The sequence below is a fragment of the Narcine bancroftii genome, chromosome 4 (genome assembly GCF_036971445.1).
Source record: "Narcine bancroftii isolate sNarBan1 chromosome 4, sNarBan1.hap1, whole genome shotgun sequence".
NCBI classification, from domain to species: domain Eukaryota; kingdom Metazoa; phylum Chordata; class Chondrichthyes; order Torpediniformes; family Narcinidae; genus Narcine; species Narcine bancroftii.
The window spans coordinates 19,717,450-19,739,351 of record NC_091472.1 but is presented as its reverse complement, the minus strand read 5'-3'; the positions used below and the strand labels follow the sequence as shown (position 1 = coordinate 19,739,351).

Sequence of the window (21,902 nt, the reverse complement as noted above, 5' to 3'; positions counted from 1 at the left end):
CACATGCAAGTTTCCCTGGCCTCTTACTCGGAAGGATTTGAAACGATTTATAGGAATGGTAACCTTTCTACCATCGTTTTATTAGAGGAGCGGCAGCCGTGATGCGCTCACTGATTGACCTATTAAACAGAAAAAGATCAAATATATTGCATTGGGATGAGGAGGAAGACATGGCTTTCGAAAAAACCAAGGATTCTTTGACATCTGCGGCAAGTCTTGCCCACCCAGATCACGAAGCACCCCTTTCGCTAACTAGACACATCCAACCATGCAATTGGTGCAGTGTTGCAACAACACGTAAAAGGACAATGGGTGCCACTTGCATTTTCTAGCAGACATCTTCGACCTACAGTGATGAGATATAGCACATTCGACCGAGAATTGCTGTCATTGTATTTAGCGATGCGCCATTTCAGATACATGCTGGAGGGTCAGGTGTTTACGGCCTTTACTGATCATAAACCTCTCGTGCAGGCCATGAGTATGATATCTGACCCATAGTCCGCGAGGCAGCAAAGCCAATTGTCATTCATCTCTGAATTCACGACTGACATTCGGTACGTGGCCGGTTTTTCCAATCCAGTGGCAGATGCCCTATCGAGACCAACTCTCTCTACAGTCCAGGGTGGAATCGACACGGCACAATTAGCGGAAGACCAGCAGCAGGATGAGGAGGTACAAGCCTACAAAACCCCCGTTACAAGTCTCCAGGTTGAGGAAATCACTACTGAGGCAAGGGGTCCCACACTCCTTTGCGACATTTCCACAGGACACCCTAGACCCATTCTACTGGTTAGCTGGCGCAGGAAGATCTTCGATGATATACATAATCTTTCGCATCCTTCTATTAGATCTTCCATTAAACTAGTGTCAAATCATTATGTGTGGCACAGTCTAAAGAGAGATATCACCCTGAGGGCCAAGACTTGGCTTCAGTGCCAAAAAGCTAAAATTCACAGACACACGCATGTACCACCTGAAAGATTCTCCATGGTGGACGCAAAATTTCAGCACGTCCACATGGATGTAGTTGGACCTTTGCCGGTCTGTCAAGGGATGAGATATTTATTTTCTGTTATTGACCGATTTAGTCGCTGGCCAGAGGCAATCCCTACGCAGGCAGCAGACACGGGGACATGTGCACGGACCTTTATTTTTAATTGGGTTGCACGATTTGGTGTACCTAGTCACATTATTTCAGATAGAGGTACGCAGTTTACTTCCCACCTGTGGACACAGATTTCAAACTTCTGTGGAAGTAAATTACACCACACAATCACCTATCATCCTCAATCAAATGGATTTGTGGAACGGTTCCGTAGGCATTTCAAATCAGCGCTTAAGGTGAGACTGCAGGGGCCGAACTGGATGGACGAATTACCGTGGGTATTATTGGGAATGCGTACGGCACCAAAGGAAGGATGGCCAGTTTCGACTGCTAAGATGATCTATGAAACTCCACTATCCATTCCAGGTGACGTACATTTCGGTAGTGACATCAATTGGACAGTTGACTTGGATATTTTACGTCTTGTGAGAGATAGCAATGGGGCAAAACAACCCTATACCACGTTTTTTCACAGGAGTTCCAAACATCAGATGCCGCAAGACCTACTGACTGCGGAATTCACGATGGCTAGGTTAGGTCAGAAATGCTCAGCATTTCAATGCCCACATGAGGGGCCCTTAGGGTAATCAGGCTAGAAGATGTAGTATTTACATTGGACATAGGGAGCCAAGAGTGTATGTTCACAATTGAACGACTGAAACCAGATCATGTCACCTGTGAAACGTCCCAGAGGACGCCCCAGGCTGAAGTACCAGCGCGGACCTGCGTCCGGCAGCCACGATTCTGGGAGGGGGTGGTGTAGCGGGAGCCCCACGCGTACAACAGAATCGCGCACAGCCACAACAGTTAAGCAAGCGCATGACCAGAACGTATAACCTCCAACGACATCCCAGTCCTCCAGCTGCAGGTCAGGCACCAGCAATTAGGAAAAGTGCACGAATAAGAGTCCACGCTTTTTATGGCACCCGACACTGGTAATTAAACTTAGCACATAATAGCAACTGTCTGATGTCTGCAAAATCATCCTGCATCACAAATCTAGGGGTAACATTTAATAAAAATGTAAGAATTACCCTGTGAAACAGGTTTCAAATACTATGGTGGAGAACCCAATATGGAGATGAAAATCAACCAATTACACAATTCAGACGCCAGACACCTTTCCCCAAAATATTTGCTGTGATTTAACTGGAACTGACTGAAATAAATGTTTTTTTTTATTTGATTTCTTTGAATGATAAATTGAATACAGCAGATTCTGCAACTGATTCTGTGCTCAAACTAACATGAGCATTTTCACCACTCAAACTTAAAAAATATTTGAAACAGAATGATAATTGCATTTTTTTAAATCAAATTAAGCTTTCAGTCTCAAATCTAACTCCAACCATACTCATACAACTTTCACAAAATAGGGCATGGTTGGTCTCCTAATGATTAAACAGAAATGGGTCATGAAGGACTAAAATAGTCACAAATACAAATAGAACTCATTTGATCAAAAATAGTTATCCACTGGTGACAAATTTTCCCCTATAAACTGAACCAAATAAATATCTGCTCCTGTGCTTGTCCACCAGCAAAAGTTAACTCGACATTGGCATTGATTAACTAGCTAACATGGATGTGTACAAAGTGATCCTAATCATTTCCAAATAATCTGCCTCCACATCCATTTCAAGCACATGCCCCAATCATTTGTCGATTCAACCCATTTGGCATCCATTTCCAAAAGCCAACTAATCAACCAAAATTTAATTATCCAGAAAGGACACAGAAGACTGTAGATGCTGGAATCTAAAGCTAAACACAATCTGTAAGAGGACCTAACAGGTCCAGCAGTATCAGTAGCGGGAAAAGGTTGACATTTCAAGCTCAAAATTGTCACCGATTCTTTTTCTTTGTTGCTGCTTGACCTACTAAGTTAGCTCATTGAGAAAATTGTGTTAATTATCCAGAACTTGTCTCATATTAATTCAAAATAAAAATGGAGGGGATACAGGATATGTGAAATAAACAGCTGCCATGTCTGCTCTTTTTCTTGGAATTTTCATCCACATCACTTTCCCCATGCATTGAGGTTCAAACTTGAAACTTTAAATCTTATTAATGCTTCACGCCACATTATGGTTTCATTGTTGATCATTCATCATCATTTTCCTGCTTCATACAAGGTTGTGCTTTTCACCTGCAATGCATTGTGTTTGATGCACCCCATTACTATAGATTCTGGTCTCTGGTGTTTCACCCTGAATTCCCTGCTTTTCTGTCAGTCTTCAGTTTACCATAATATCAATTCCAATTAGATCCAGAATCTTCTTTTACATTGGCCTCTTCAGCAGCTATACATTTTTGTCACTCATCTCCCAAGCTCTCTTTCAATGTTTTGTCCGATTACAATTTAATGAAATGTTTTGGGATGTTATGCAAGTGATCACTGATTGAATTCCCATAGGACCCAGAGCCATTCCTATTGGGAAATATGATGGACATAAGACTTAAGATGAACCTGTCCAAATTCCAAATCCAAGTTGTAATGATCGCATTGGCAGTGGCCAAGTTACTTGGAAATCTGTCTTCCACTTGAGCATTGCCTGCTCGAATACAGAAATGCAAAGCTGTGTTCCCCTGGAGAAAATTATCTATAATACCTTCCTTAAAATTTGGTAAACATATTTAAATTTCATAGGAGCACAGTTATAGTGTGGACTTGCGTGTCTTTCCACCATGCCTTCCCCGTCTATCCTTCTACCGAGGGCGGGGTCCATTCCATCCCAATCAAGTAAAGTCAAGAAAAATGTAACAGCATAGGTGCCAGCTGTCGGGCCATGACAAATCCCTGGTGTGTTCCCTATCCTTGTTGTGGGCGTCTTGAATGTTGTACGTAACTGTAGTCTGTTGAGTGTTGGAAGGGGGAAAATGGCTGACTTAACAGAAATTTTACTATATAATTGATAACTGTAATTTCTGATTGATTACTGGAAACTGAATTTGAAAATTTATAATAAAATATTCAAAAAAGTGATCACTGAGTGGACCTTTCAGTCCCATAACCTTTAATGTTTATCCCAGAAGGAAAATAAGAAGCAATTCAACAGTGGCATAACTGAAAGTTCTTCAGGATTTCAAGGAATATAGCATTTAACTTCCTAACACCTCCTCACCCTTTTTTCAGTCCCAGGGAATTTCATTGCCATTTGAGTAAGCGAGGGGTTCAATTAATGACCCAACAACGACTTGCAATTTGTCGTTTTCATGATAAATAGCTAATTCAGTTCGGCTGTATTGCTAACATTGGATTATTCTGAAACGTGCAAACTCCATTCAGACGAGAGGTCAGGATTAAATCTGGGTCACTAGAACTGCATCACTTTTATCATCTGCCACCTCAGTACTAACCAGGAATACCCCCTAACATTACGGATACATAGTGACTACGATGTATGAATAACATTAACTTAAATTGAAGTGGAGCAAGAACCTTGGCGACAGGGAGTCTCAGGAGCTGCATTTTGTTTCAACTGAGTTTAAATTGAAGCAGGGCAAGAACCTCAGCAATTGGTTGGAGTCTGTGTTACAGATAGAACCAGTAGCACATAAAAAGCCATCGTTCGAGGAGGCAGTGTGTGAGTGACCCAGTGTAGGAGTGGTGAGTTAGAGGCTTTGGCTCGAGAGGCATCGGCAAGCAGAAGCTGAGGACATGCCACAGGCACAGGTAAGGAGATGGTAGTTAGGGCAGTGTATGGTCCAATTACAGGATGTGGGAAATCTGGGACAATGCAAGTATCCTTTATTCTCTATGCCTGAAAGAGGTGCATCCAGCTACAGCTTGTTACAGTGTTGGGGAACTGGAGCTGGATTAACTCTGGATCATTCAAGCAGGAGAGAGGGTGATCAGCAGAAGCTACAAGGAGACAGTTACACCCAAGAGGCAAGACCCAGGTAGCTTGTTAACTGTTAGGTGAGAGAAGGGGAATAAATAGTCAGCACAGAGAACACTTGTGGCTATTCCCCTCAACAATATTTTGGATACTGTTTTGGATACTGTTGGACGAGGAAGAGGAGACCAACTACCAGAGACAAATTCCAGTGGTCACATCTCTGCCATAGAGGCTGGCGCTTCAACTCAGAAGGAGAGAAGAGGAGAGCTGTAGCAATTGGTGATTCAATAGTTAGGGAAAAAGATGCAAGTCAGTGAACAAGTTCTAAACTCCCACATGGTATATTGCCTTCCAGATGCTAGTGTCAGGGACATCTCATTCCAAAGCATTCTCAAGCAGGAGGGCGGGGTAGCCAGATGTGGTCCACGTTGGTACCGATGATGGAGATAAGAACAGCAGGACCTCAAGGGCAGTAATCTCTGGATTGCTGCTTATGCCACGCACTAGTGAGGGCAGGAATGAGTTATGGCAGATGAATATTTGGCTGAAGATCTATCTCTGTAATCCTGCATTGAGTACAAGACAGTACAAAAGTACAATGTAGGAGATGTCTACTGGTCTGCTTGCAACAACCTCTCACTGCACTACATGTGTTAATAAAATTAATCTTTTTTTTGAAAACTTACACTGTGTTCATGTGAATTTTAGAGCATTCTTTCAGATCCCAAACAGTGAAGAAAATGGCTACCCTCTGACAGAACTCTGCTATTTTGCTTTTCAAGGAATGCTGTTGGTTTCTTCTCCAGATTCCTATTCAAATAGCACATAGAGATTTGAGAAAATTAAAAAAGACAAATTTTAATGGCAGTAACAATCCATTTTCACAGTTTAAGACAATCATTTAGGAGATTTACTGGAAGAACAATAGAGCTTACTTCAAAACATGGTTCCATTGTGGCTAACAAAAGAATTGAAGGCTCAGTGAAGTCTAAGGGGAGGGCATACAAGGAAGCTAAAACTAGTGGGAAATCAGAGGACTGGGACTTCTTTAAAAATTTACAGAAAGAAATAAAGAAAAGACAAGTTATGAAAGTAGACTGGCAAACAATATAAAAAAAGTTTTAAAAAAATATATAAAGAATAAAAGAGACGCGTGTTGACATAGGACCAATAGAAAATGATGCTGGGGAAATTATAATGAGTTATAAAGGAATGGAAGAAGAATTAAATCAATATTTAACATCAGTATTCATTGTGGAAGACATTAATAATATCCCTGACAGAGGCTTCAGGGAATTGAGTTGGATAGAGTTAAGATTCTAGAGAATTTGTTCGAGGTAAATTGAATGGATTAAAGATAGATAAATATCCCAGATCGAACAAGGTACACCGTGGGTTTTGAAAGAGGTGGTTTTGGAGATTGTGGATCCATTGGTGACAATCTTCCAGAAATCAATAGTCTCAGGTGTGATTCCAAAGGATTGGAAGGTTGTAAATGTGGTTTCACTGTACAAGAAAGGTGGGAAACAGAAAAAAGGAAACTATAGACCTATAAGTCTGACGTCGGTGGTTGGGAAGATATTAGAGTCAATCCTCAAGGTTGAAGTTATGAAATACCTGGAAATGCATGACAGGATTAGTCCTATTCAGTATGGGTTTTTTTTTAAAGGGTAGATCATGCCTGACTAACCTATTAGAGTTTTTTGAAGAAATTTCAGGTAGGATAGACAAAGGGGGAGGCTATGGATGTTGTATATTTGGATTTTCAAAAGGCTTTCGATAAGGTGCCGCATACTAGGCTGATAAATAAAATGAAAGTCCATGGAATTACAGGGATGCTATTAGACTGGATAGAAAATTGGCTGATAGGCAGAAAGCAAAGGGTTGAAATTCAGGGATCCCATTCAGTATGGCTGCCTGTAACAAGTGGTGTTCCACAGGGTCGGTCTTGGGGCCACTGTTGTTTACAATTTATATTAACGATTTGGATTGTGGAATGAATAGTTTTGTGGCCAAATTTGCAGATGACACTAAGATAGGGGGCGAAGCAGGAAGTGTTGAAGAAACTCTAAAATTGCAGAAGGATATGGACAGATTGGGAACTGGGCAAAAATATGGCAGATGAAGTACAAAGTTGAGAAATGTTCGGTTCGACATTTTGGCAGTGGAAATAAACAGGCAGAGAACTATTTGGGTGGGGAGAATATTCAATCCTCGGAGGTGCAAAGAGACCTGGGCATCCTTGTGTAGAGTAATATAAAAGTTAACGCCCAGCTGGGATTGGTAGTGAAGAAGGCGAATGCTATGCTAGCATTCATTTCAAGAAAAATAGTGTATAGAGTAGAGAGGTGTTAATGAGTCTCTATGGGGCACTGCTGAAACTCTATTTGGAGTACTGTGTACAGTTTTTGGCCCCCTATCTTAAAAAAGATGTGATGTTGTTGGAGAGGGTGCAGAGGAGATTTAATGGGATGACTCTTGGAATGCAAGGGCTAGCATATGAGGAGCATTTGGCAGCTCTTGGGTTGAATTCATTGAAGTATAGGAGAATGAGGGGGGATCTCAGAGACATTTTGAATATTGAAAGGTTTTGGCAGAGTGAATGTAGATGTTTCCTTTAATGGGTGAATTGAGAACAAGGGGCCATAGTCTTAAAATTAAAAGTTGTCCAATTAAAACAGAGGGGAGGAAGAACTTAGTCAGAGGGTCGTGGATCTGTGGAACTCACTGCCGCACAAAGCAGCGGAGGCCACATCACTGGGAGTATTTAAACAGGAAATGGATAAGTATCTCATTAGTAAAGATATCAAGGGATATGGGGAAAAGGCAAGAAATTGGAAGTAGGTGTTAGCTTAGTGTAGAGTCACGGAACAGACTCTATGGACCTAGTGGCCTGCTTCTGTTCCTTTATCTTGTGATGTGGATAAACATACAAATAGATGAGCTACTTAAAAATCCAAAGGAAAAATGTGTACACAAGATATTGCTGTAACATTCCTACTGTTCAATCAAAAACAATTACAAAAAGGTTCAAAACGTTCTGCTATTTTGAATAGCTATCCCGAGTACAGGAAGTGACAATAGGAACTTTTTGTTCACCATTTCTCATCCTTAAATTAAAGCAAACTTGCCAATGTACGACAGTTATCACAAACTTAAGTGTTTATAATTGATGCTAGTAGGGTTTTTTTGTTGAACATAAAGTTCCAATGATTGGAAATGGACCATGAATTCATTAACATTTGAGCAAATCACATTTTTATTATTCACATAACACTCAGACAATAACAGAAGGAACTGAAATGAAGGAACCAAGTACATCATATAACTACATGCTTAGTTCAATATAATTCTGTTTACAGAGGTACCTCAGAGTCCATCACACAGCATGAGAACAGGTCCTTCAGCCCAACTTGCCCACGCTGACCAAAATGTTCCACCCACCTCCCTGCCTTTGGCCTCTCCCGTTCATGTATCCTTCTAATTCTTTCTTAAATACTATCTTTCAACCACTTCCTTTGGCAGCCCATTCCACCCTCTGTTTTCTTTTTTAAATCCCCCCCATGTCCACTTGTTGCCAATACCCCACTCTGGCATTCACCCAATTTATTCATCTCATGATTTTGTGCATCTTTATGCGATCACTCTTCATCCTCCTGCACTCCAAGGAATAAATTTAAAAATACAAGATAGCAAATAAATAAATATCCAGCGAGAATTCTCATTTTCTCAAATTTCATCAGCCTTGCCTTTTATGGATCACCAACTTTCAACCTTCCTTCCAAACTTCTGTCGCACCACATTTGATATCCTTCCTTCACTTTTCTCTGACACATTGTTAGCATAGTTTTAGTAACCAAATCACTACACTGGATTTTTTTTTTCTTTGAAAATGCCACTGGCTTTACATCTCTCAGAAAACCTGATGTGCTAGGATGAGCTAAATGTAGTACTTAAAAAGGAGAAAGTGAGGCAGCTAAGATTCTAAATTTGGTCAAGGTAAACTTCCACCTGTTTCGACTATCCACAGTAAACTAGGCAATGTATATTTTTTTTTTAACTCATAATGAGCAGCGGCAGGTGTTCGGTAAGAGAACGTGATAGCGCACCAGTTTAGAAGTCTAAAAGTAGCAATTCAACTTGCCAAAAAAAGCAGTCACACCTGGCAAACATACAAGGTAAGAACTTGAGCAGCTTATGAAAAAATGGATGAAATTCAATTAACCGTCTAAGCCAGGGGTGTCAAACTCAAATTCACGGAGGGCCAAAATTAAAAACTTGGACTAAGTCAAGGGCCGAACTAAATATTTATTGAAAATTTTCAACAACATCTGCATGTTTTCCCTTCTTTCAACATATGTAATGTTAAACTTTTTCTTATTAAAACAAATGTTTAATAATAGTTTTGGATAAACTCTTTCATTGTCATTGTCAATGGTCCATTTCCTTTAGCGTTCTGAAACCGTGCACATGACAAGTCAATGAGGGATGATTAAAGCAGTGGGCTTCAAACTTTTTCTTTCCACCCACACAGACCACCTTAAGCAATCCCTTACTAATCACAGAGCACCAATGGCACAGGGACGCGAGTGAAAAGAAAAAGGTTGAGAACTGTTGTATTGTGGTAACTCCACATCTGATTAGGTTAATTGTTACGCAAGTGGTCAGAGAAGGACCCCCCACCCCCCACCCCAAGGAAGGCTTAAACCACAGGACCAAAATAAGCTTCCGTCTCACTGCTCCCAATCTTACACACAGTCCTGATGTGGAATGTGGGGTCGCAGCTCCACGTTCACCCGAGTTCAGGTGCTGTCTGTGTGGAGTTTGTACGCTCTCCCCTTGTCTTGGACCAACAGGTCGGTCGCCTGACGAAGGCACCCGAACCCCCCGTTGAAATGCCGGCTTCTGGGGCGGTGGAGGAATTGGCTGAGAAGAGCTCGTTGCTCCCACCCCCCTCCCATGGTTGGAGAGGGATTAAACTGTGATCTCACGGCGCCGGTCTCGTCTCCAACAAAAGGAGCAGGAGGCAGGGTCCGCCGCGCACGGAGCGAGGGGGAAGGCATCGCCAACGAGATGTTCGGTCCGGCGTCGCCGCTGAAGCGCAGACCCAGCGAGGATGGTCCCCAACTCCAGCCGCGTCTGTGTGTCCAGGAGCTGGGCGGGCTGAGTGCGGCGCTCCGATCCCCGGGATTCGGGACTCTGAGATCCCTCCACACCTCCGGCGTCTTCATTTTCACCTTCAGTGTGCATGCGCTATACTGGCGCGGCGGCCAGCGGGCTAACTCTAATATATATTTAATATGATCTTGCGGGCCAAATATAATTATATCGCGGGCCAAAGTTTGACATGTGTGGTCTAAGGGAATAAAACAGGCTACATGCATCGATTTTCACCTCTTAAACTTGCACGAGGCATTCAAAAAAAAATGTTTGCACTAGAAAAAGAAATAGTCCAGCAAATTGAGGCACTTTATCTCTAATATCAGTATAAGAAGTTAAATATGGAAATAATAAAAATGTTGAGTGTTATATTACAACATCTTGAAATGATGAACAAAATTTGTGATGATTCAAGATCAATCCAATGACAAATCTTAACAAAACTAAATTTAAGAAATTACTGGCACTTTCCCCACAACAAATCAGATGTCTTCTACCCCAGATTGCACAGTCAGTGGGAGAAAAAAAGTACAGATAAACTCTAGTTTTCCCATGTTCTCTCAATTTGTGAACTTTTACCTCTGGGAATGAATTCATTTTCGGTCTCCTCTTTTGAGAAATATTAATGTGCATAGTACTGCAGATGAAGCCTCACCAATGGGCTACACAAGTGAAACATATTCCCTACATTTTTTTATTAATTTTACCTCACAATGAACAATGACATTCCATTAGTTTTTCTTGTTACCTGCAGCAGCTGCCCACTAACCTTTTACTGAGAATTTTTTATTTAAGACTGTGTTTAACAACTTCAAATGTTCCCATTTGATTAGTCAGTTCACACAAGATGCTAAACTCTTGGTGATAACATAAGCAACAGGCAGATTTCTAGACAGCAAATGATAATGCCCCCATTAATAAAATAAGAGTTAACTTGAAGGTCATCCAAAAGAAGGCCAAATAAAGACCGTCCAGGAAATTGGATAACAATCAGAAGACAGTCAAAGTAATAGCTAATGTGTTGGAGTGGCACAGTTAGCATATGGTTAGTGCAATTCTATTGCAGCGTCAATGACCCCGGTTTGAATCCAGCTCTATCTGCAATGAGTTTGCACATTCTCCCTGTGTCTGTGTGGGTTCCTTCCAGGTACTCCAGTTTCATCCCACTCTTCAAAACAAAATAGAGTCGTCGGTTAAATGGGGCATTTGGGTTGCAAAGGCTCCTGCGCCAGCCGGAAGGGCTTGTTATTGTGGTGCATGTCCAAATATAAATTACATTCATGACTTAAAGATTACAGGATAGAAACCCAGAATGCCAAGTTAACCAATGTATTATGTTTGATAGCAATGTAAGGAGTGCAAATGTCAGAAGAGTGACTGAATCGGTCAAAACTTTGAAAAATAAATTTCAAAACAAATTTGTAAACTGTGAAAACTAAAAGCAGTCAAGGTCCAGAAAGTCCTGGGTGGTTCACTTGCATAGCATTAAAATGTCACAGACAAACAGAAAATCAACATCTAGTGGAACTCTGATCTTTACATTTACAGGATTGGAGTGCAAGGGTAGAAATTAAGATATCTATACACTGTTATGCACTAACAACTGTTTTAATTATGTTTGGAACTAAAGGGTTTTTGTTAGCACGAACACAGGAACAGCAATGAAAAATTCACCAGACAATGGCAAGTTCAAAATAATAGCCTTTAATCAAACAATTAATAACATTTCTTACTTAACTCTAAACTTAACCTCACTATGCACAAATGTAAATATATGTGTGTAGCATCATTTTAATCTTGCTTGAAGGTCTTAAATTCTCCGTTCAGAAATGATTATAAAGTGCTTTTAAATATTATATCTTCAGGCCTCTTTTACTCATAATTATGTTTTCCACATGAACACCCTGCCCTCTTCTTAAAGACAGCAAATGTGGCTATTTTCTTCCACAATGAATTCACCAACCCAAACAAGGGTTAAACAAATGTGGTTATCTTCTTCCATGATGAAGACACAAACTGGACAGGGTTTAAACGAAGTGGCCAAAACACAAAAATAGACCCAGTAGAATTCTGTCCTCTTTTCCAAAGAGACAGCAAAGTGGTCTTCATTAATTCAATAGCCTCTGATTCTGTATTCCCCTTCTTCCAAGAGTAACACACAACAAACAGCACCAATTACTGTAACTCAACCCTGTCTTTCACCCCTGTATGTCACAGCGTTTTGACCTCTGTGAACTCCAAGCTGAACTGTTTCAAAACTGAAAACAAAATATCTGAATTCGGTAATATATTTCTCCAAGTCAAGTGACAGTTACATCATGAACGAGGTCATCCTCAATTCTTGGAAACCAAAATTTTGTTTCTTTTTCAAAACCATTCCATATCCATAACAACCTCTGACCTCATCTCTGTTCAAGAGGCTTAAGTGGCTTTGATTAAAAACAATGGCTTACTCAGCAATTTTTGAATAATTAAGACCCTCTTGAAATCCATTAGCTTTGTCCAAGACACGTCGACTCTGAGAATGAACTCTCTTTGAAAAAAATGGTTCTCTTATAAATGTACTGTGACCCTGAATCAACCCACAGCTAACATGCTAAGAATACAGATACAATATTTTAACTATAATTTACTTTACTAAGACATTTTTATAAATTAAAGGTTAACACAAATCTGTTACAACACAAACAAATCAACACTTGGCTGACCACATTTGGAGTACCATGGTCTGCACACCATATTTAGAAAAGATGCACTAACTTGGAGGAAATTAAGCAGAATGAAATCTTGAATCCAAAAAGTTGTAGATTATAGAATCCATTAAGATTGTATTCTCAAATTTAGGTAGTTGATTTAAACAAGAAAGTCTGCTGGGGTTCAGGGCAGTACACAAAAGTGCTAGAGAAACTCAGCAAGTTACACGGCATCTATAAGAAGTAAAGAGTAACCAACGCTTTGGACCCAAGCCTTTCATTAAAGTATGAGCAAAAGCAGGCAGGCGTCTGAATAAAAAGGTGGGGGGAGTGGAAAGGGGTGGCCAGAAGAGGTGGAAGAGGCAGGGGGAGGAGGGGCCTGTGACCAACATACAAGATTCCACCACAATGGCATCATTTGTGACGAGGACAATGCTGTTCCAAAAACATCTAACCATGCATCTCTTCAAGGATAAGTAATGTAATCATGCAAAGGAGAGTAGAGTTTGCTATTCTATATAGATGACTCTTGAGTAATAATATAGCATTTCTTCTTTATTTCCATAAAGCACAAAAAATAATTTAAAACTCTGGTTCAGTATCTCTTTTTTAATTTTGAATTAATAGACTTATCACATGATATTTTTGCTCCAAATACTGGGACACAGGATGATATTCTACTCATTTCTGACAATAGATCATTGATCCAAAGTTGAACTATATTGTTAACAAGTAAATAATGGAAATATATGGCCAATTCAGAATTGAGATTCAGTTAAGAAATGTAAGCAATTAAAATCCCCTTTGAACAAAAATTCAGCAATAAATTCATTAGTACCTTTCCACGTATTATCAAAACACAAGACAGAGCTGCTTAATTAAAGAATTCAAAAAGAGACTTATTTTACTACTTACACAGGGGGTTCCTGAGCTACAGCAGTGACAGCAAGTGGTAACATAATTAAATGTAGCAATATTCAAAAGTCAAGGCTATTGGTTAGGTAGAGTGCCAAAATACAAGAAAACATGCTGTAATAAGACAGCTTGAGAAACAGATGAAAGACAAATGAATCCTTGGGGGATATGCCCTGTCCACAGTATAGTAAAAAGTTGTGAACTCCACCAGCACCATCATGGCCATCAGTTTTCACTCTCCATTGGGGACATCTAGAAGAGGCGATGTTTCAAGAAAGCAGCCTGCCCTCAAGGGCCCTCACCACTCAGGCCATGCCCTCTTCCTGATGGGAAGGAAATACAGGAACTTGAAGATGAACACCCAGTAGTACAAAACTGGCTTCTTCTCCTCTGCCCTCAGATTTCTGAATGGACAATGAACCACAGACACTGCCTCACTTTCTCTTCTTTTGCACCAATTTATTTTTAATGTAATTTATAACAATTGTGCACTTGTAATTAATTATACTACAAAATTACAAATTTTGTAACATGTTCATGACAATAAATTCTGTTTCTAAAAGATTCTGATTCTGAATGAATGATTTACCTGGCACTGTGGGGAACTGGTGAAAGATGCTTAACAATTACTGAACCAATACAAGATAACTTCAATAGGGTGGGGTGATTAACGCAACACTGTTACAGCACTAGTGATCAGGACTGGGGTTCCAATCCTGCGCTCCCTATAAGGAGTTTGTACCTTCTCACCGTGTCTACATGGGTTTTCTCCCATCATCAAAATGTACCAGGGGTGCAGGTTAATTGGGTGTAATTTGGCGGCACAGACTCGTGGGCTGAAAGACCTGTTACCGTGCTGTATGTCTAAATTTAAATTTAACATTTAAAAAAAATTTAAATTGAAATCTTTGAAGGAATAGGAATGGAAGTAACTGTATATGGCTATTGTCTGTGCAAGAATGGAATCAGTCAAGTGCATCTCCACTCTCCATGGAACAGCATCCCAGGAAGATTCAACAAACAGATCATGGATCATGCAAAGGAATAAATTATTTTACTCTGTCATATAACAAGTATTCAATACAATTTCTTTGTACTGAGACTCAACAAACACAAAATGAATTGACTATTTTTCTTGGACTCTCATTTGAACTTGGCAGCAACAACAGTGTTGAAGATCCTTTTGTTTATTTTCATGAAAATACATTTTTAAACAAGGAGAAGTAATTATAGAGAAAATTTTAAAGTGATAAAATCAATCACCCTATCAGGCCAATTATGAGTCAAGCAAGCTGGTTAGTAAATCAGTGCAATTAGAAATAGAGGTGGATCTGTGGACAGGCTTGAGTTCAGAAAGAGCACAAGGGGAAGTTAGAAAACAATCAAGGAAAGAGGCAATAAAAAGTACAAACAAAAATGGTGGAGAAACTCAGGCAAAAAATACATAACTGACATTTCAGGCTTGAGCCCTTCATCAAGGTATGGTGTGACAGATTATGTTATATTTTATATTGTATATAGATATGTTTTAAAAGGAGATAAATTGTGGCAGTTTTTTTTAGTGTAGGTCAAACACTTCAAAATAGATCTCATTTAAAATGCCAGAGCTCTGCTCAAGCCAGACAGTCCAGGCTCCGAGTGCCTTTGCAAAAACTTTGAAGAATGCCTATAGAGACTTCACAAGTAGGTGTTAATTGGGTGTGCTGCGGAATAACGGATTATTGTTTGTAAAGCAACAGATGAATGGGCTCAGAAGATTAGGTCCAAAGCTAAGAGGTGCGTGCGTGCGTGCGAGAGAGAGGAAAAAAAATTGAGTTCTACAGTTCAGCAGCTGGGCCTGGAACAGGACAAGCTAGCAAGCTTGTGGAAAAACTCCATTTTGAAGATGGGCTGTGAGTTCTTAGTTCAGCCTGGTCAAAGCTCTTGTGGACCATACAAGAGGAGAGGACTGGCTGCATAATGTTTCACCTGAAATAAGGGAAACAAAAAGGAACTCTGTGGTGACCTGAAAGAAAGAGATTATCATCTGGAGAACCCTGAAGGGGCAAGTTCTTCGGCAAGTCACTGACGTGGCTGATTGAAAGAAATCAGTTTGTGTCCAGCGAACAACAAATCTCTCTCTGAAAACTGACAAGCATCTTCTTGAGCAGTAACCATTTACCTTTCAAGCACCAAACCCTGGTGAAATACATAAATGTTAAATTCTGTGCACAGTATAAGAATTGCCTGCAACCAGTGAACTTGGAGGAGTGAGTGAGAAGTGAGATTGGACTGTGAATCAAAAGAACTTTTCTGAACTTACACACACATTACATACACATGCTCTTAGAATTAGAAGGGGGTTAAGTAAGGATAGTTAAGTCAATCGTGATAAATTAAAGTGTGATTCTGTTTTCATGTTTAAAGATAATAAAAAGCAATATTTGTTTAAGTAACCATTTGTCTTGGTGAATATCTATTGCTGCTGGGTTTTGGGGTCCACTGGGCTCATAACAATGGAAAAACGTCACCAGGCGTCTGAACAAAAGAGTGGGGGGGGGGGGAGATATGGTTGCAAAAGCAGGAGGTGATAAATGGAGATGGGAGGGAGGGGACAGCAGTAATTAAGGGGAGGGGGAATGGATAGATGAAGGGAGGGGGAGGGAGGAGAACTGGACAGGGGAAGTGAAGGGGATAGAGGAAAGAGCAGAGCCGGTTTGCAGAAAATGGAAAAGTCTATGTTAATGTCATCTGGCTGGAGAGTGCCCAGACAGAAAATCAGGTGTTATTCCTCCAATTTGCAGGTGGTCTTGATGGGATAGTACACAAGACCATGGATATGTGTTATGAGCCCAGAGGATCCCAAAACCCAGCAGCAACAGATATTCACCAATCAAATGGTTACGTAAACAAAAGTTGCTAATAGAGACTCATTAACACCTCTCTACTTTATACACTATTTTTCTTGAAATGAATGCTAGCATAGCATTCGCCTTCTTCACTACCAATCCCACCTGGGTGTTAACTTTTAGATTACTCTACACAAAAGTTACTCTACACAATGATGCCCAAGAGTAATGAAATCACATTGCTGCTACAAAACTATGGCTAGGTTGCACTTAGAATATTGTGTACAATTCTGGCCTTCCTATTACAGTAAGGATGTGGAGTCTATTGAAAAGGTACAAAAGAGATTTACAAGTTTGCTGCCTGAATTAGACAAACTACAAGGAGAGTTTGGATGAACTTGCATTGCTTTCTTTGGAGCATCAAGAGGCAGAGGGGAGAACTGACAGAAGTGTATTAAATGACAGGTATGATGTAAAGAGTCAATCTTTTTGACCCCAGAGTAAAAATAAATACAAAAGAAATGTCAGTGGGAGGAAATTTAAAAGCTGTATAGGGCAAGCTGATCTAATTCTTCCACACACACAAGTGCGTGAAATGGGTGATCAGGGCTGGTGGTGATGGAGACATACAAGAGGTCTTCGAATAGACATGAACGCTCTTTGGAGCGTAGAAGGTTGAGAGGGGATTTGATAGAAGTATTTAAGATTATGAAAGGGATAGACAGAGTGGATGTGATAGACTATTTCCATTAAGAGGAGGAAAGATTAAAACAAGAGGACATGAGTTAAGAATTAAAGGGCAGAGGTTTAGAGGTAACATGAGGGGGAACTTCTTTACTCAGAGAGTGGTAGACGTGTGGAATGAGCTTCCGGGAGAAATAGTGGCGGCAGAGTCAATTGTATTATTTAAGAAAAGGTTGGACAGGTATATGGATGAGAAGAAGATGGAGGGTTATGGGCATTGTGCAGAGAGGTGGGACTAGAGAGGGGTGTTTGGTTCGGTGCGGACTAGAAGGGCCTAATGGCCTGTTTCCGTGCTGTAAATTGTTATGTTATTATTATGTTAACATGTGGGGAGAAAAGGAATATGGATCCTTTGCAGGTAGCATAAATTTGGTATAGTGTTTGGAGCAGACATTAGCCCTTTTTCCACCAGCATCCCAGTTAATTGGCTGCGCAGTGTCCTGGGATAAGAAGCCCTTTGTGCCATTTCCACTGGGCCAGCCTTGACTGGGACTCAACTCATCCCCGGGAACTGGAGTGTTCAACCTTCAACTGGCAATAGGTGACCCTCTACTGTCCCTTTCCCACTAGTTTTTATCAGCACACCAGCATCAGCTGACGCCGGAGATATGAGTAGGAGTTGAGGTGGTTAATCCCCAGTGTGAAATGAGGTCATTTGACGCCAGCGTGCTGACAGTTTTCTTTTTCCACTGGTCTCTGTCCCAATTAATTCCTGGGAAAAGGTGCCAGTGGAAAAGGAGCTATTGTCGGCTGAAGGACCTGTTCCTGTGCTATTCTGTATTCGAAATATTACCTTTGCTTTCGTTATGAAATAATTTGAGGACAGGAATACAATGTCTTACTTTCCAAGCAGAGGTGAGGGAAGTTCACACCCAGAATACTGTGTATACTTATAAGAACACTAGCAGGATACTCGGCGTTGCCCAGGAAATAAAAGATTCAATTGTTGACTACATGGTTGAAACTGAAAGCAGCATTTAACAGGTTGACTGTAGTAAATGGTCCTGCTCTTTGGCTGGTGGTTTTTGTTCACATTGCTTGGAGTCTTATTTGTTCTTCCTCAGCAGATTCTTATTGTGGGCTCATGGAATGTCTTGCGGCATCAGCACCAAGGCGGGCTTGGCATTGTTCCTCAGTTTCCTGCTACCTTCTCCTTGCTTCTCTGGAGGTCTTACACTGAAGTGGGCCTGGTGTTGCTGTTCTGTTTCCCGCTTCCTGCACCCTGCCTGTCTGGAGGCCTGAGCACTGAGACAGTCGTATTGCTACTGTTTGGTTTCCTGCTGCCTGCTCCTTGCACGTTTGGAAGCATCAACAGTGAGATAAGACTGACGTTCCTCTGCTGTCTCTCGCTTTCACCTTTGTCTAACTCTACGGGCTTGTGAAGAGCTTCAGCCAATGCTGCTTTGTTTTTTTTGGGCCCATATTGAACTAGGTTTGGCCACTTGTTTTACTTTGATGCACTGCACTGTAACTAATTGAGGTAGTAACCCTGGTGCAAGTTCAATTTTTTTTTAAACTTCATATGACCGTAAAGGTTAAATTCAATGTGGTCATGACATTCAGCATCAAATGTTACCCCTACTGAACTTCCTTGGACATTTCTAGAGTGCTCCATATTGATTTGCATGGAGAACAGACAAAAAGACATACAAGCACAAATTAGATTACAGGCCATTTGGCCACAATGTTATGCTGAACGAAGAAACCTACTCCACATCAATCTCACCCCTATTTTTCTTCAATCCATTTGCTGAAGAGTCTTTTCAATGTCATTCTTTCAGCTACTAACACCAACCCTAGCAATGCATTCTAGATACCCAGCAGCATACTGTGTAAAAAGAAAACTACCTCTGATGTATCCCCTAAACCAGTGATTCTCAACCTTTTTCTTTCCACTCACATACCACTTTAAGTAATCCCCATGCTATAGGTGCTCTGTGATTAATAAGGAATTGCTTAAGGTGGGATGTGAGTGGGAAGGGAAGGTTGAGAATCACTGCTCGAGACTCAATTGTTACTGAATTATTTTGCTTGAGAAAAATTGTCATTGGTCCATTTCTTTTGGAGTTATGAAACTGTGTACAATTAGGTAGGATTAAAACAGTGGTTTTCAAACTTTTTCTTTCCACCCACATACCTCCTTAGCAATTCCTTACTAATCACAGAGACCTATGGCATAGGGAATAACCCCAGTTAAAATACCCATTTACCCCATTAATAAAAATGTTTACCTCAGTTGATTAAACATGGTGAAACCAAAAAGACAAAAAAATACTAAGGGAGTGCCAAAAATTTCAGACACGCTAGGAAAATGAATACTTTTTCCAGAGTGAAAGTTTGATTTGCAAGGAATCTGTTACCTTTAATAGCCTATCTACAGTTTTACACATTCCATCATAATCATTAGACCCTTGGGTCATGAACTGGGAAATATGGAGGAATGTTGGAGACTGCCTTGTCCCTTTCTTGATCTTTTCTCCTGTTCTTATTTTGCACCCATCTTTTTAGTTTGCATTACTTATTGAGAGTTTTAGAGTTTTATGTATTCATTTGCTCCAGTGTTTCTCTTTGGCTTGGCTTCGCGGACGAAGATTTATGGAGGGGGTAAAAGGTCCACGTCAGCAGCAGGCTCGTTTGTGGCTGACAAGTCCGATGCGGGACAGGCAGACACGATTGCAGCGGTTGCAAGGGAAAATTGGTTGGTTGGGGTTGGGTGTTGGGTTTTTCCTCCTTTGCCTTTTGTCAGTGAGGTGGGCTCTGCGGTCTTCTTCAAAGGAGGTTGCTGTCCGCCAAACTGTGAGGCGCCAAGATGCACGGTTTGAGGCGTTATCAGCCCACTGGCGGTGGTCAATGTGGCAGGCACCAAGAGATTTCTTTAGGCAGTCCTTGTACCTTTTCTTTGGTGCACCTCTGTCACGGTGGCCAGTGGAGAGCTCACCATATAACACGATCTTGGGAAGGCGATGGTCCTCCATTCTGGAGACGTGACCCATCCAGCGCAGCTGGATCTTCAGCAGCGTGGACTCGATGCTGTCGGCCTCTGCCATCTCGAGTACTTCGACGTTAGGGATGTAAGCGCTCCAATGGATGTTGAGGATGGAGCGGAGACAACGCTGGTGGAAGCGTTCTAGGAGCCGTAGGTGGTGCCGGTAGAGGACCCATGATTCGGAGCCGAACAGGAGTGTGGGTATGACAACGGCTCTGTATACGCTTATCTTTGTGAGGTTTTTCAGTTGGTTGTTTTTCCAGACTCTTTTGTGTAGTCATCCAAAGGCGCTATTTGCCTTGGCGAGTCTGTTGTCTATCTCATTGTCGATCCTTGCATCTGATGAAATGGTGCAGCCGAGATAGGTAAACTGGTTGACCGTTTTGAGTTTTGTGTGCCCGATGGAGATGTGGGGGGGCTGGTAATCATGGTGGGGAGCTGGCTGATGGAGGACCTCAGTTTTCTTCAGGCTGACTTCCAGGCCAAACATTTTGGCAGTTTCCGCAAAGCAGGACGTCAAGCGCTGAAGAGCTGGCTCTGAATGGGCAACTAAAGCGCCATCGTCTGCAAAGAATAGTTCACGGACAAGTTTCTCTTGTGTCTTGGTGTGAGCTTGCAGGCGCCTCAGATTGAAGAGACTGCCATCCGTGCGGTACCGGATATAAACAGCGTCTTCATTGTTGGGGTCTTTCATGGCTTGGTTCAGCATCATGCTGAAGAAGATTGAAAAGAGGGTTGGTGCGAGAACACAGCCTTGCTTCACGCCATTGTTAATGGAGAAGGGTTCAGAGAGCTCATTGCTGTATCTGACCCGACCTTGTTGGTTTTCGTGCAGTTGGATAATCATGTTGAGGAACTTTGGGGGGCATCCGATGCGCTCTAGTATTTGCCAAAGCCCTTTCCTGCTCACGGTGTCGAAGGCTTTGGTGAGGTCAACAAAGGTGATGTAGAGTCCTTTGTTTTGTTCTCTGCACTCCAGTGTACATCACTGACAACAGGCAAACAAGCTCTGCGTGTTATGGTCATGGCAGTGGAATAGCCGCATCAAGATGACACCGCCGGGATCATCTTTTCCGCCAGCTGGGTCAGGACCACACGCGCGTGGGGTAACGTCATGATGCTGTTTCTGACACAAGGGCGGGCCTTACCCGTAGCCTTAAGGTGCAGCGTGGGAAGTTTCAATAAACAACCGGAGTACAAACAAGTCCATTACATATGTAAATTAAAGGCAGCAGGTACAGAAATGTCAACAGATAAATTATTCAGTAGTGTCATATAGTTCTTTTGATAGAAAATGGGTTTTCAATGGCACAGGGTCTTTCTGGTCTAAACAATTTTCTTGCAGGGTAATTTGTTGAGAACTGCTGGGCTTAGTATTGTTTGGCCTGTGACTCCTTATGTTTGTCTGCATGTGGCCCACAACCCAAAAAAAACTTTGGCCGCCCCTGATTTAGGACCTCCCCTATTGTCACACTAATGTCCACCCCTTTATCTCTGAGCAGTCCTACCCTCACTCTAGTCATATCACTGTTCTTCAATCCTGGACCCATCAATTCACCTATAGAAGAAAATGTTCCACTGAAGCTGCCACCTTCTCCCTCTACTCCGCTGTGACCCACTTGGAGA

At 41.4% G+C, this 21,902-nt stretch overlaps 1 protein-coding gene across 10 annotated transcripts in view; it reads right to left on the bottom strand.

Annotated features, from left to right (window-relative positions):
• Window positions 1-21,902, bottom strand: part of akt3a (v-akt murine thymoma viral oncogene homolog 3a) — a 416,568-nt gene that overhangs the window by 299,705 nt on the left and 94,961 nt on the right. For 2 of the 10 annotated variants that reach the window (XM_069930897.1, XM_069930898.1), the window contains exons 1-2: window positions 12,871-13,149; window positions 5,637-5,760 (exon numbers count right to left, since the gene is read on the bottom strand). The exons of 7 other annotated variants lie outside the window; for them this stretch is intronic. The gene's annotated coding sequence lies outside the window, so the exon portion shown is untranslated. Of the gene's footprint in view, window positions 1-5,636; window positions 5,761-12,870; window positions 13,150-21,902 lie in introns of those variants that run through there. One more of the 10 variants, XM_069930896.1, reaches the window with a different exon arrangement.